This window comes from Triticum aestivum, chromosome 5B (assembly GCF_018294505.1).
Source record: "Triticum aestivum cultivar Chinese Spring chromosome 5B, IWGSC CS RefSeq v2.1, whole genome shotgun sequence".
Taxonomy (NCBI): domain Eukaryota; kingdom Viridiplantae; phylum Streptophyta; class Magnoliopsida; order Poales; family Poaceae; genus Triticum; species Triticum aestivum.
In genome coordinates, this window is record NC_057807.1 from 697,546,367 (window position 1) to 697,559,926 (window position 13,560).

Below are 13,560 nucleotides of genomic sequence, written 5' to 3' on the forward strand. Positions count from 1 at the left end.
GTCTGCGACGCTGTGAGAAGGAGGAGCGGCTCGGATATGGGGCGTCGGCGCCGATGGCGTGCCGGCAGCAGCGTGAAGGCGGGAGCTTTACGGGCCCACGAGGGCTCAGCCGGGCCTGTGAGCCCACAGACCTGGTGTGCTCCTACTATTGCGTCCAGACGGCTACCGTCGCTGACGATGGAGGTGGGGCCCTCCTGCGTGCCGATGGTACTGATGCCCTAGTCCCGGCTCTGATTCTTCGCCGCGCTTTCCTCACTCTGCGGTGCCGTGGTGAGACGGCGTGGGGGCCTCATGACCGCGTTGGCGCAGGGTGGTGGTTGGTTTGGTGGCTGGATCTGGAGTGCCCGAGGTGCGGGTCGGGATCGGGGGAAACCCCTATCGGCGTGGCCGACACCGGCGTGGTGGCGCCTGTGGGTCCCACCTAACCTTCCGGGAGGGCGTCGGGGGCTACCCTTCCTCTCGCTTCATCGTGTACCGGGGGAAACCCTTGGCAGCAGCGTCGTCATCGTTGCAATCCTTCTTGGAGGTGTTGTTAGGTGCCGGCGCTTCGGAGTCTTGGAGCCTAGTGGAAGATCCCGGTGGGCGCGTCGTTCGCGAGGCTTCTTCGTTTTTGTTGATCCAGTGTTGCCGGCGTTTGTTTCTTTTGTTCTTTCTCTGTCATTTATTTTGGGCGTGACTGTGCTCAGGGGCGGACCCAGAACTGGGCCAAGCCCAGGGCCCAAGGCCTCTAAAGTGGCGCTACAGTACGCAATACGCGGCAGTCAACACAATGATTCATCTTCACGCCCCAGGCCCAGGCCCCCCCGGACTGGGTCCTGGATCCGCCACTGACTGTGCTGCTTCCGCTTCAGCACCTATCCCTATATGGTTCGGTTGGTTGCTTTGTATACAAAGCGGGGGAAACCCTTTTTCGGTAAATAACCTTGTAAAGTGAACTAGTACTACATGTCAGGTATTGTTGTTACACTAGTAGAAAAAGGGTCAAATGTGAAGCACAATAGTGCCGGTTTGAATTTCAGTCGGCACTAATGTGTACATTAGTGCCGGTTCGTGGCGGCGATCAATAGCACCGGTTCGTGGCGAACCTTTAGTATCGGTTCATGCCATGAACCGGTACTAAAGAGGCTGTGTCAGCCTGCGGTCAGGCTATGGCCCCACCATCACCATTTAGTGCCGGTTCGTACCACGAACCGGTACTAATGAGGTTATGGCAAGCTATTTTTAGTCCCACCTCGCTCCCCTAACAAGCATTTTACCACCTTAAATATGTTATTTCTCAAACTATCACAAGCACTTGGTCTTCATTGAACTCTATGTGTAGAATTTGTGGCCGCAATATGAGTCTTCATCGGTTTATAAATCGTTGATGACTCATATTGAAAATTCAGATTGTACACACAAAGATCATTGATGGTCAAAGTATTTTTGATGTTATAAGATCATATTGACAATTTAGACTGTAAAGAAATATAAGATCATGATCTAAATGCTCTTATATTTTTTGCGTTCAGTATGCACCAACTGCTAGGCGGGAGGAGCTGTTTAGTACCGGTTCGTGGCGAACCTTTAGCACCGGTTCGTGCCACGAACTGGTACTAATGAGGTTGTGTCAGGTAAGGCTGGGGCCCCACGAGCACCTTTAGTACCGGTTCATGGATGAACCAGTACTACAGTTTCTTAGTAAGCTGTTTTTTAGTCCCACCTCGCGAAGAGAGAGGGACTAGGAGCGGTTTATAATTCCTGAGTGCAGAGACGATGAAGAAGAGGCTCAATGCTCACGTTGCTTAGCTTCAAGCCTTCAGGAATATGGTAGACTGCACGAAGCTATGCGCAGTGCAGTTTACACTATTCCGAAAGGCCTGAAGCAAATTAACGAGCATTGCACCTCTTTTTTATTTTTAATAACTTATTACAACTCCGGACTTCTTCTGTTATGGCAAAAACTAATTGCACGTCGGCATTTCTTTTTTTTAAACTTTGGTTATAACTCCAGACTTTGACCATCAAGTTTTGCAGAAAAGAAAAAATAGCAGGAAAAAAAACTATAACTGAAAAGAAAAAAACTATATAAAATGACCGTGAAATTGAAAATCACTACAAAATGAACTCTGAAAATGTTGAATTTTGGCAAATTAGATGAAAAACTACTCAGAAATAAATAGAAGAAAATAAATATAACAGAAAAGAAAAAACTATACAAAAAACTACGCAGAAATAAATAGAAGAAAATAAAGCAGAAAAGAAAAAAACTATTAAAAAAATTAGGGCGCTGCCCTGTGGGCCTGCTAGGCCACGGGCGTGCAATTACAGGCCTTAAAGGCCCAGCAGACTCACAGGGCAGCACGCAGAATTTAGGCCCACAAGCCTGCTATATAGAGGAGTTCAAAGAGGTAGCCGCGGCTGGGTTTATAAACCAGTGCGGCTGCCCTTCGCCCGGCGAGGTGAGACTAAACTTTGGGGTGGCAGCGCGAGGCCTTTAGTACCGGTTGGTGGCTACAACCGGTACTAAAGATCACCCTTTAGTACCGGTTGGATCCACCAATCGGTACTAAAGGCCTGCTCTTCCCGCCTCTTGGCCTGGCCAAAGTTGGCCTTTAGTACCGGTTGGTGGCTACAGCCGGTACTAAAGGCCCATCCTATATATATAGCACTTACGAAAATTTCAGTTACATCTCCCCACTTTCGTCTCCAACCTCTCGACATCGCCGCGCGCCGCTCGATCCCGTCGTCGCTGCCCGTCGCCCGTTGTCCGTCGTCGTCGTCGCTGTCCCCGCCGCCGCCTGTCGTCGTCGTCGTCTCGCGCTGCCGCCCCGAACGCCGCCGTCGTCCGTCGTCGTCGTCGCGGTCCCGTACGTCTCTCGCACCCGCGCGCCGGCGCCCTCGCCCCGTACGCCGCCGCCCTCGCCCCGTACGCCGGCGCCCCCGCTCGTATGTACGGGGCGGCGGCGTACGGGGCGGCGTACACACACATACACACATATACACACACTACACACATACACACACACACACACATTTTTTACTTATTTTCTGTTTTCTGTTTTCTGTTTTATAGAAAATTTAATTAGATATTAATTAGCTAGGTATGTGAGATTTGAACTAGTTGAATAATTAATATAACTAGTTTATTTTTAGTAAAAAAATTGTCGAACTAGTTTATTTAGGTATATGAGATTTGAACTAGTTGAATAATTAATATAACTAGTTTATTTTTAGTAAGAAAATTGTCGTATCTGAGATTTGATTATCTAATTAAAATATTATTTGTTAATGAGTTTTTCTGTTTATTTAATGTTTTTATATATTTTGAGTTTATATAAATGTTAGATTAATGTCGAATGTTAGATGAATTAGATAGAAAAGTTAATAGAACTAGTTTATTTTTAGTAAATGCTTAGTTGAACTAGTTGAATTAATATATAGAACTAGTTTATTTTTAGTAAATGCTTAGTTGAACTAATTGAATTAATATAACTAGTTTATTTTTAGTAAATGCTTAGTTGAACTAATTGAATTAATATAACTAGTTTATTTTTAGTAAATGCTTAGTTGAATTAATAGAAGTAGTTGAATTAATTGAATTAGTAAGTGTTTAATGTTTCGCCTAATATGAACATAGGAAATGTCGTCTGATGACGGAAAAAATTTCGGTATGTGCACATACTGTGAAGACGAGCGCGGCCAGTGCGGCAGAAATTTCCTTGTTGATGGTAGGCGATTCAGCATCAAGCTGGATGAGACTTTCGATTTCGATACAGTAAGTCACAACGACAAGTCTGTTTTCGTAATTAAGCATGACTTATATATGCTTCATTTGCCTAACTTATAATTTTTAATTTTCACTATTCTACTAGCGCATCCCATACCATGCAAGAATTTTTGTCTTGGATAAGATAGGTTTCAAAGATATGGAAACTATGGAGGTAAAGAGAGCTTACCTGAAAACTGAGCATGATGGTTATACTTTCAACGTCAAAGTATACAATGCACACACGTACACCTATTTTGAATGCAAGACTTGGCAAGCACTATGCAAGGCTTATGCATTTGAGCCTGGTATGGTTATCACCTTTGATATTCGTCCGGAAGATGATATTGAAGGTAACAGAGACATATGGGTCGATGTGCAGACGCCTCCAGTTCTACCATTATGTGAGTTCTTCTCAAATATATTTTTGTCTTTGATATTGCTTATTTCAAAAATAAATGACAACTAATTTCTATTGACAGCTTATCTCCATTCAACCAAACATGTCCGGCGCTTGGTAGACAGGACCTTCTACTATCCCGGAGCTGAACTAAACTGCGAGGAGATAAGTCATTATGTTTTATGGCTTGAGGATCTTCATACTGTCAAGACAAATTTTTTTCCTGCACTTGGAAATGTTAGTACTCAAAACGTGCGACCAATAGTGATGGTATTGAACTACGGTCACATCTATTTAGGAATGATGGTAAGATATTTACTATTTGTCCTTAGTGCATATTTTGCATATATATATTTTTTTAAACTTTCATTGCTGAGTATATTAATTAAGTACTATATGATGTTCTTCAACAGGGACTCCCAATGACAGTTGTGCCTCAGGGGATCGAGACTAAAGGTCAGATGTCAATTGTTTGCTTAAGGCCAAGATATCCTGCATTGCACATGAATGCATTCAGGATTTCTAGAAGCGATGAATGCTTAATAGTGAAAGATTGGAGGAAAATTGTTAATGATCGCAGAGAAGTACTAGGGGGCAGCAATGAGAAGCGCAGCCCACGATTAGGAGACAGGTTCATCGGTATGCTCCAGTATGATCAATCAGGAGAGCTATACATGTTCTATGCTATTTTACCAGAGAGAGAGTAGCTAGCAGGAGTGATTTAGGTAGTTCTTCATGCTGCTTTTAATTAGTACTTGGCCTTTCATGTCCGTGTTCTTCGTTCTGAACTTAAGTGATTTGCTTTTGTGGTGTTATATATGAACGCTTATAATATCATGACAATCATGTTGAACTCGATGATTGGTTCTACTAGAAATTCTATATATATATATATATATATATATATATATATATATATATATATGATGGGGTTATGTACCTAGGGTAGGGTCATGGACCTGATCTAAGTACCTTACCCAAGGACACCCTTAGAAGAAGTCGCCTTCCAGTCGACCAACGAGGGACACACTCGACTGACTCGAAGGACTCGACCACGAAGACTCACTCGACCACCAGAAGGTCAAGAGGCACTCTGCACTGCAACGGCCTGTAATCAAGTAGACTTTATGATAGTAAAGACACTTTATGTGGGGCGTTACCAGTAACACCCCAGACTTAACTCACCTTAAACCCTCTCCTACGTGGGCTGGCTGGGGTCCTGGCGCACTCTATATAAGCCACCCCCTCCACAGGCAGAAGGGTTCGGCACCTTGTAACTCATATACTCATAATCCACTCGACCGCCTCCGGGCTCCGAGACGTAGGGCTGTTACTTCCTCCGAGAAGGGCCTGAACTCGTACATCCCTTGTGCTTACAACCTCTCCATAGCTAGGACCTTGCCTCTCAATACCTACCCCCACTCTACTGTCAGGCTTAGAACCACGACAGTTGGCGCCCACCGTGGGGCAGGTGTTTTAGCGATTTTGTGGAGAAGTTGCGATTCTTCCGAGTACTTTCATCATGGTGTCTGATGGAGTTTTGGTCGGGGGTCAAGAGATCCATCTCGGCACTCTCACCTTCATCGTCGACGACTCCGCGTGGCTCCATGAGGCTCCACTCGACGTTGATGCGCTCCCCGTCCGTGGTGCGACGCATTTTCGTGCATTTGTCCGCGGCGTTCTGCTGCGGCAACCGTCGACCCAGTATCGGTCGGCTCCTCCATCGTCCACCCTCCAGGTATCCCGCCAGCGCAAGCGCTCGGGCCGGTCGAGGCTTCAGCGATGGGTGAGGCACGCGGTGGCTCGCCAATCGGCCACCACCCAAGTTGCGGCAATCGAGCCCGACGAACCTCTCTACGGCTTGTTCGATCAGTCGACTGGCTCCGTAGAGACTGCATCCGAGTGCGGTAGCAGTGATCCAGCGGCGGAAATCTTGATGGTCGACGGGCCCCACAGTCCCCCTGGCTTCGCCCGTGGTTGTGGAGCAGGTGACGGCGGCGACCCTACACGAGGCTACGAAGAGTACCAGCCTGAGCCACTCGACTCTCTGCAAAGAGAGGAACTTCGCCGCAGGAACGAAGATCCCCTGCGTATTCCCATCGCAGGAGAAACCCCCGAGGCTCGTGCCTTGGAGGAGGCGCGTCTGGCCAATTTGGCCGAACACACTCGACTGGAGAACCTTCAGCGAGCACTCGACGAGCGCGCGCGGCAACGAGTTCCCGACACCAGTCGACGTCAACTCTTCCCGCCGACTCAGGTATATCGAACCCCAATTCAGAATTTAGCAGCTGCGACCCGTATAGCAGAGTCCATCCAACCTTCGCAGTCGGAAGCTGGCAGAGGTTTGCTGCAGATCAGGGATCTACTCCGGGCAGCAGGAGATCAGAATTCAGCCGTGTCTCAGTCGCGCAACAGAATTCACAGTCGATCCATCACTGTGAATACGGTTCAGTCGGCGCACAGCCCCAGATCGCCTCCGCGGCGCGAAGGGCGCGGGAATCGGCGAGATCAATATGACGACAGACTCGACCGAGATGACAGGCGTCGAGTGCCCTATTCCCCTCCGAGGGGTGGGTCTTACGCTCCTCGGCAGCCAGATGATAGGCGTCAGTACAGTACAGGGCGCAGGGTTCCAGTCGACCCCAGAGAACCAGGCTTCGACGCGCGATCCATTATCGTGCAAGGGTTGGTCGACCGGAACAGAGCCCATCGAGGTGCACTCGACAGAGATGTACCCACAAGCAGTCGAGTGCATGTTTCTGGCCCTGAATGTTTCAGCAGGGCTATCAGAGCCGCAGTTATCCCCCCCAATTTCAGGTTGGCAACAGGAGTCAGCAAGTTCACTGGTGAGTCAAAGCCTGAAACTTGGCTTGATGACTATCGAGTGGCAGTTCAGATTGGTGGTGGGAACGACGAAGTGGCCATGAAGCACTTGCCCCTCATGCTGGAAGGTTCTGCCAGGGCATGGTTGACTCAATTACCTCCTAGCAGCATTTACACTTGGGAAGATCTGTCCCGAGTGTTCATCAGAATGTTTGAAGGAACTTGCAAGCGACCAGCTGGATTGACACAGTTGCAAGTCTGCGTGCAGAAGGCTAATGAGACTCTCAGAGAATATATTCAGAGGTGGATCACTTTGCACCACACTGTGGAGAATGTGTCCGATCATCAGGCAGTCTGCGCCTTCAAAGATGGTGTCAAGAACAGAGAACTGAGTTTGAAGTTTGGTCGAACCGGTGACATGACCTTGAGTTGGATGATGGAGATTGCTACCAAGTACGCCAACGGCAAAGAAGAAGACCGACTCCGAAGCGGCAAGCACAAGCCGAGTCAGTCGGAAAAAGGAAACACCAGTCGGAAACAGAAGCGGAAGGCTGAACCGGCAGCTCCTGGAGAGGCTCTGGCCGTGACTCAAGGAAAGTTTAAGGGGAAACCAAAAGGATCCTGGAACCCCAAGAAGGTAAAGGATAAAGAAGGGAACGACATGATGGATATGCCATGTCACATTCACACGAAGAAAGACGAAGAGGGGAATATCATTTACCCGAAGCACACCACTCGCCAATGTCGATTTCTGATCCAGTAGTTTCAGGGAAAACAGTCTAAGGACAAGGAGAAGGAGTCGGACAAGGCCGAAGACAAGGAGGACAGTGAGGAAGGATATCCGCATATCAACTCCACTCTGATGATCTTTGCAGATGTGGAAAGCAGAAGTCGACTGAAAGTGATTAACCGAGAGGTGAACATGGTTGCCCCCGCAAAGGCAAATTATCTGAAGTGGTCTCAAACACCCATCACATTCGACCAATCTGATCACCCGACTCATATTGCCATCCCTGGGAGGCAAGCTTTGGTGGTCGATCCAGTTGTCGAAGGCACTCGACTGACAAAGGTGCTGATGGATGGTGGAAGTGGGCTGAACTTATTGTATGCAGACACATTGAAAGGTATGGGCATTCCGATGTCCCGACTGAGCACTAGTAACATGAGCTTTCATGGAGTTATACCAGGGAAGAAGGCCGAGTCACTCGGCCAGATAGCTTTGGACGTGGTGTTTGGCGATTCAAAGCATTTTCGCAAAGAACAGTTGACATTTGAGGTCGTGGATTTTCAGAGTGCATATCATGCCATTTTAGGGAGACCAGCTTACGCGCGGTTCATGGCTCGACCATGCTACTTATACCTCAAATTGAAGATGCCAGGTCCCAAAGGAGTGATCACTGTCACCGGTGATAGGAAAAAGGCAGAAGAGTGCTTTCAGAAGGGCTCCAAGATTGCCGATTCCCAGGTGACAGCAGTCGAGTTCGAAGAATACAAGCAAAACGCAGATCCGAGTGACTTGCTGCGATCCAAGAAGCCCGCCACAGAGTCTGCATTCCAGTCGTCCGGTGAGACGAAGCCTGTTCACATTCACCCGACCGACCCCGAAGCAGCTCCGACCCGCATCTCCACGACACTCGACCCAAAATAGGAAGAAGCGCTCATCCAGTTCCTCTGTGAGAACTGGGACAGTTTTGCATGGAAGCCCGCTGACATGCCAGGTGTTCCCAGGGGACTGGCTGAGCATCGCATAAGAGTCGACTCATCTGCAAAACCAGTCAAAGAGCATCTTCGGCGGTCCGCCGTCCAGAAGAGAAAAGCCATTGGCGAAGAAGTGGCTCGACTGTTGGCGGCAGGATTTATCCGAGAGATATACCACTCCGAGTGGCTCGTTAACGTCGTCATGGTTCCTAAGAAGGACAAGTCACTCCGAATGTGCATTGATTTCAAGCACATCAACCGGGCCTGCCCGAAAGATCATTTTCCTCTCCCTCACATAGATCAAATTGTTGACTCGACCGCGGGATGTGAGAGGTTATCTTTTTTAGATGCCTACTCCGGGTACCACCAGATCCGTCTGTACGGGCCCGACGAGGTAAAAACAGCTTTCATCACTCCATTCGGGTGCTTCTGCTATATCACCATGCCATTCGGCCTCAAGAATGCCGGAGCCACATTTATGCGAATGATTCAGAAGTGTCTACTCACTCAAATCAGTCGGAATGTGGAAGCTTATATGGATGATATCGTTGTCAAGTCGCGAAAAGGTTCCGACCTGCTCGCTGACCTCGCCGAAACATTTGCCAACCTTAGAAGGTATGATATCAAGCTCAATCCATCAAAGTGCACATTTGGAGTTCCTGGTGGCAAGTTACTCGGTTTTCTCGTTTCTGAACGGGGAATCGACGCTAACCCAGAGAAGATTGGCACTATTCTCCGAATGAAACGCCCTGTGCGAGTGCATGATGTCCAGAAGCTTACTGGATGCTTGTCCGCATTAAGTCGATTCATCTCACGACTCGGTGAAAAGGCATTACCTCTTTACCGACTGATGAAGAAGACAGACAAGTTCGAGTGGACTCCAGAAGCTGATGCAGCGTTTGCCGAGCTAAAAGCTCTGCTCTCCACCCAGCCGGTGCTTGCTGCTCCAATCAGCAAAGAGCCTCTGTTGCTCTATATCGCAGCCACAGGACAAGTCGTCAGTACTGTGCTAACGGTCGAGCGTGAAGAAGAAGGAAAAGCTCTCAAAGTTCAGCGCCCAGTGTATTATTTGTCTGAAGTCTTGACTCCATCCAAGCAGAGATATCCTCATTATCAGAAGCTTGTGTATGGAATATACATGACCACAAAGAAGGTTGCTCATTATTTCTCTGATCATTCCATCACAGTCGTCAGCGACGCTCCACTATCAGAGATTTTGCACAACAGAGATGCAACTAGTCGAGTGGCCAAATGGGCAATTGAACTTCTTCCCCTTGATATCAAGTTTGAGGCAAAGAAAGCCATTAAGTCCCAGGCAATAGCAGATTTCCTTGCCGAGTGGATTGAACAGCAGCAGCCGACTGAAGTTCACTCGGAGCATTGGACCATGTTTTTTGATGGCTCTAAGATGTTGAATGGTTCCGGTGCTGGGGTTGTCCTGGTTTCCCCCAGAGGAGATAAGCTTAGATATGTGCTCCAGATTCACTTTGATTCCTCCAACAATGAGGCAGAATATGAAGCCCTCTTATATGGGTTGCGCATGGCCATTTCACTCTGCGTCCGTCGCCTGATGGTCTATGGCGACTCGGATTTAGTGGTCAATCAGGTGATGAAAGAGTGGGACGTGAGAAGCCCAGCCATGACTGGATACTGCAGTGCAGTGAGGAAGCTGGAAAAGAAGTTCGAGGGGTTGGAGCTCCATCATATACCCCGACTGAAAAATCAAGCAGCTGATGATCGAGCAAAGATAGGTTCCAAGAGAGAAGCCATTCCGAGTGGTGTGTTCTTGGAGCATATACACACTCCGTCAGTCAAAGAGGATCCTTTCACCGAAGAAACTCCACAGCCCAAGAGTGCCACAGATCCGACTGAAGTTGAAGTTCCCAGCGGTGGTCGACTTGATCATGGAGGTTTTGGTGGTCATTCCCGACTGGACGATTCCGTATGTCGCATATATCCTGAGGAAAGAGCTCCCGGAGGACGAGGAAGAGGCTCGACAGATCGTCCGTCGATCTAAGGCCTTTACCGTAATCAAAGGACAATTATACAGAGAAAGCGCGACTAGAGTTGGTCAGAAGTGCATAACACCAGAAGAAGGTCGACTCATCCTCAATGATATTCACTCGGGGACCTGTGGTCATCATGCGTCCTCTCGGACCATCGTGGCCAAAGCATACCGAGCCGGATTTTACTGGCCAAAGGCGAATGAGATGGCAAAAGAGATAGTGGATAAGTGCGAGGGATGTCAATTCTACTCGAATATGTCACACAAGCCTGCGTCGGCTCTGAAGACCATTCCACTCGTCTGGCCTTTCGCAGTATGGGGATTGGACATGGTCGGTCCTTTGAGAACAGGACGAAGTGGCTTCACGCATGTACTAGTGGCAGTCGACAAGTTCACCAAGTGGATCGAGGCTAAACCAATCAAGAGCCTTGACACCGGTACTGCTGTAAGCTTCATCAGGGAACTAATATTCAGATATGGAGTCCCACACAGCATCATTACGGATAATGGGTCGAACTTTGACTCAGGGGAATTCAGAGCTTTCTGCAACTCCCAGGGCACACGGGTCGACTACGCTTCAGTCGCCCATCCGCAGTCGAATGGACAAGCAGAGCGAGCTAATGGACTGATTCTTAATTGATTGAAGCCTCGACTGATGCGTGATCTCAAACACGCGGCTGGAGCTTGGGTCGACGAACTTCCCTCAGTACTCTGGGGACTGCGGACCACACCTAATCGGTCGACCGGAAGAACTCCATTCTTCTTGGTCTAGAGCTGAAGCAGTCTTGCCGAGTGATCTTCTCCACAATGCTCCTCGAGTTGAAATCTAGAACGAAGCAGAGGCTGAACAAGCGCGGCAAGACGTAGTCGACCTTTTAGAGGAAGAAAGGGAGATGGCTCTGATCCGGTCGACCATCTACCAACAAGATTTGCGTCGTTTCCACGCCAGAAATGTGAGAGGTTGAGCCTTCCAGGAAGGAGATTTGGTTCTCCGAGTGGATCAGCACAAACCACACAAGCTTGCTCCTTCTTGGGAAGGCCCCTTCATCGTCACCAAGGTTCTCCACAACGGGGCGTACCGTCTTTACAACGTCGAGCATAATATCGACGAGCCCCGAGCTTGGAACGCGGAGCTACTCCGCCCATTTTACACTTAAGTTTTATCACTCGGATGAGTTGCAATAAAGTACTTCTGTAGTTCATGGACCTCAAAATAATAGTGTCATAGTCCCTCCATAATTTCTGCCGCTTTTTATTTTTGTCCAATAAAATTCCCCCTCAGTGGGTGACTTAGCTGCGAATCCGTTTCGCCTAAGTTTGTAAAAATCCTACCGAGTGGCGAGCCAGACTCCCACTCGGAGGCTTAGCTGCGAATCTGTTTCGCCTAAGTTATCAAAATCCTACCGAGTGGTAAGCCAGCCTTCCACTCGGGGGCTTAGCTGCAGCCCTGTGCTCGCCTAAGTTATAAAAATCCTACCGAGTGGTAAGCCAGCCTTCCACTCGGGGGCTTAGTTGCAGCCCTGTGCTCGCCTAAGTTACGAAAATCCTACCGAGTGTAGAGCAACCCTCTCACTCGGGGGCTTAGCTGCAGTCCAAGCACTCGCCTAAGTTATCAAAATCCTACCGAGTGGTAAGCCAGCCTTCCACTCGGGGGCTTAGCTGCAGCCCTGTGCTCGCCTAAGTTATAAAAATCCTACCGAGTGGTAAGCCAGCCTTCCACTCGGGGGCTTAGCTGCAGCCCTGTGCTCGCCTAAGTTACGAAAATCCTACCGAGTGTAGAGAAACCCTCTCACTCGGGGGCTTAGCTGCAGTCCAAGCACTCGCCTAAGTTATCAAAATCCTACCGAGTGGTAAGCCAGCCTTCCACTCGGGGGCTTAGCTGCAGTCCAGGCACTCGCCTAAGTTATAAAAATCCTACCGAGTGGTAAGCCAGCCTTCCACTCGGGGGCTTAGCTGCAGCCCTGCGCTCGCCTAAGTTACGAAAATCCTACCGAGTGTAGAGCAACCCTCTCACTCGGGGGCTTAGCTGCAGTCCAAGCACTCGCCTAAGTTATCAAAATCCTACCGAGTGTAGAGCAACCCTCTCACTCGGGGGCTTAGCTGCAGTCCAAGCACTCGCCTAAGTTATCAAAATCCTACCGAGTGTAGAGCAACCCTCTCACTCGGGGGCTTAGCTGCAGTCCAAGCACTCGCCTAAGTTATCAAAATCCTACCGAGTGTAGAGCAACCCTCTCACTCGGAGGCTTAGCTGCAGTCCAAGCACTCGCCTAAGTTATCAAAATCCTACCGAGTGTAGAGCAACCCTCTCACTCGGAGGCTTAGCTGCAGTCCAAGCACTCGCCTAAGTTATCAAAATCCTACCGAGTGTAGGCAACCCTCTCACTCGGAGGCTAGCTGCAGTCAAGCACTCGCCTAGTTATCAAATCCTGCCGAGTGAAGAGTAAACCTCTCACTCGGGGGCTTAGCTGCAGCCCAGTGCTCGCCTAAGTGGACTGAAGAATAAGTCGATTGCAGTAAAGGCGCCTTGCTTTGAACCTGCAAAAGACATTTCGGGCCAAAGGCAATCATATTCAAGCACCAAATTCAAGTTTGAATCGATATCTAAAGGAACCGAGTGCTCAGGCGTTAAGCCTGTTAAGGTTTATCGGTTACAATTCCACTCGGCATACCGAGGCAAATTTAAAAGCGTCGAGCCAGAAGAAGTTTTTTACCCCTCCTGTGGAGGGCTGGAAGGAGCAACGAATTCATCAAGGTCAATTCCGTCGGCGATCCGAGTGGCAGCTGCAAGGAAAGTTTCCATAAAGGACCTGAAGTCGTGCTTCTTGGTATTGGCCACCCGAAGGGCCGCCAGCTTCTCTTCTCGTGCATCCTTACAGTGGACTCGGG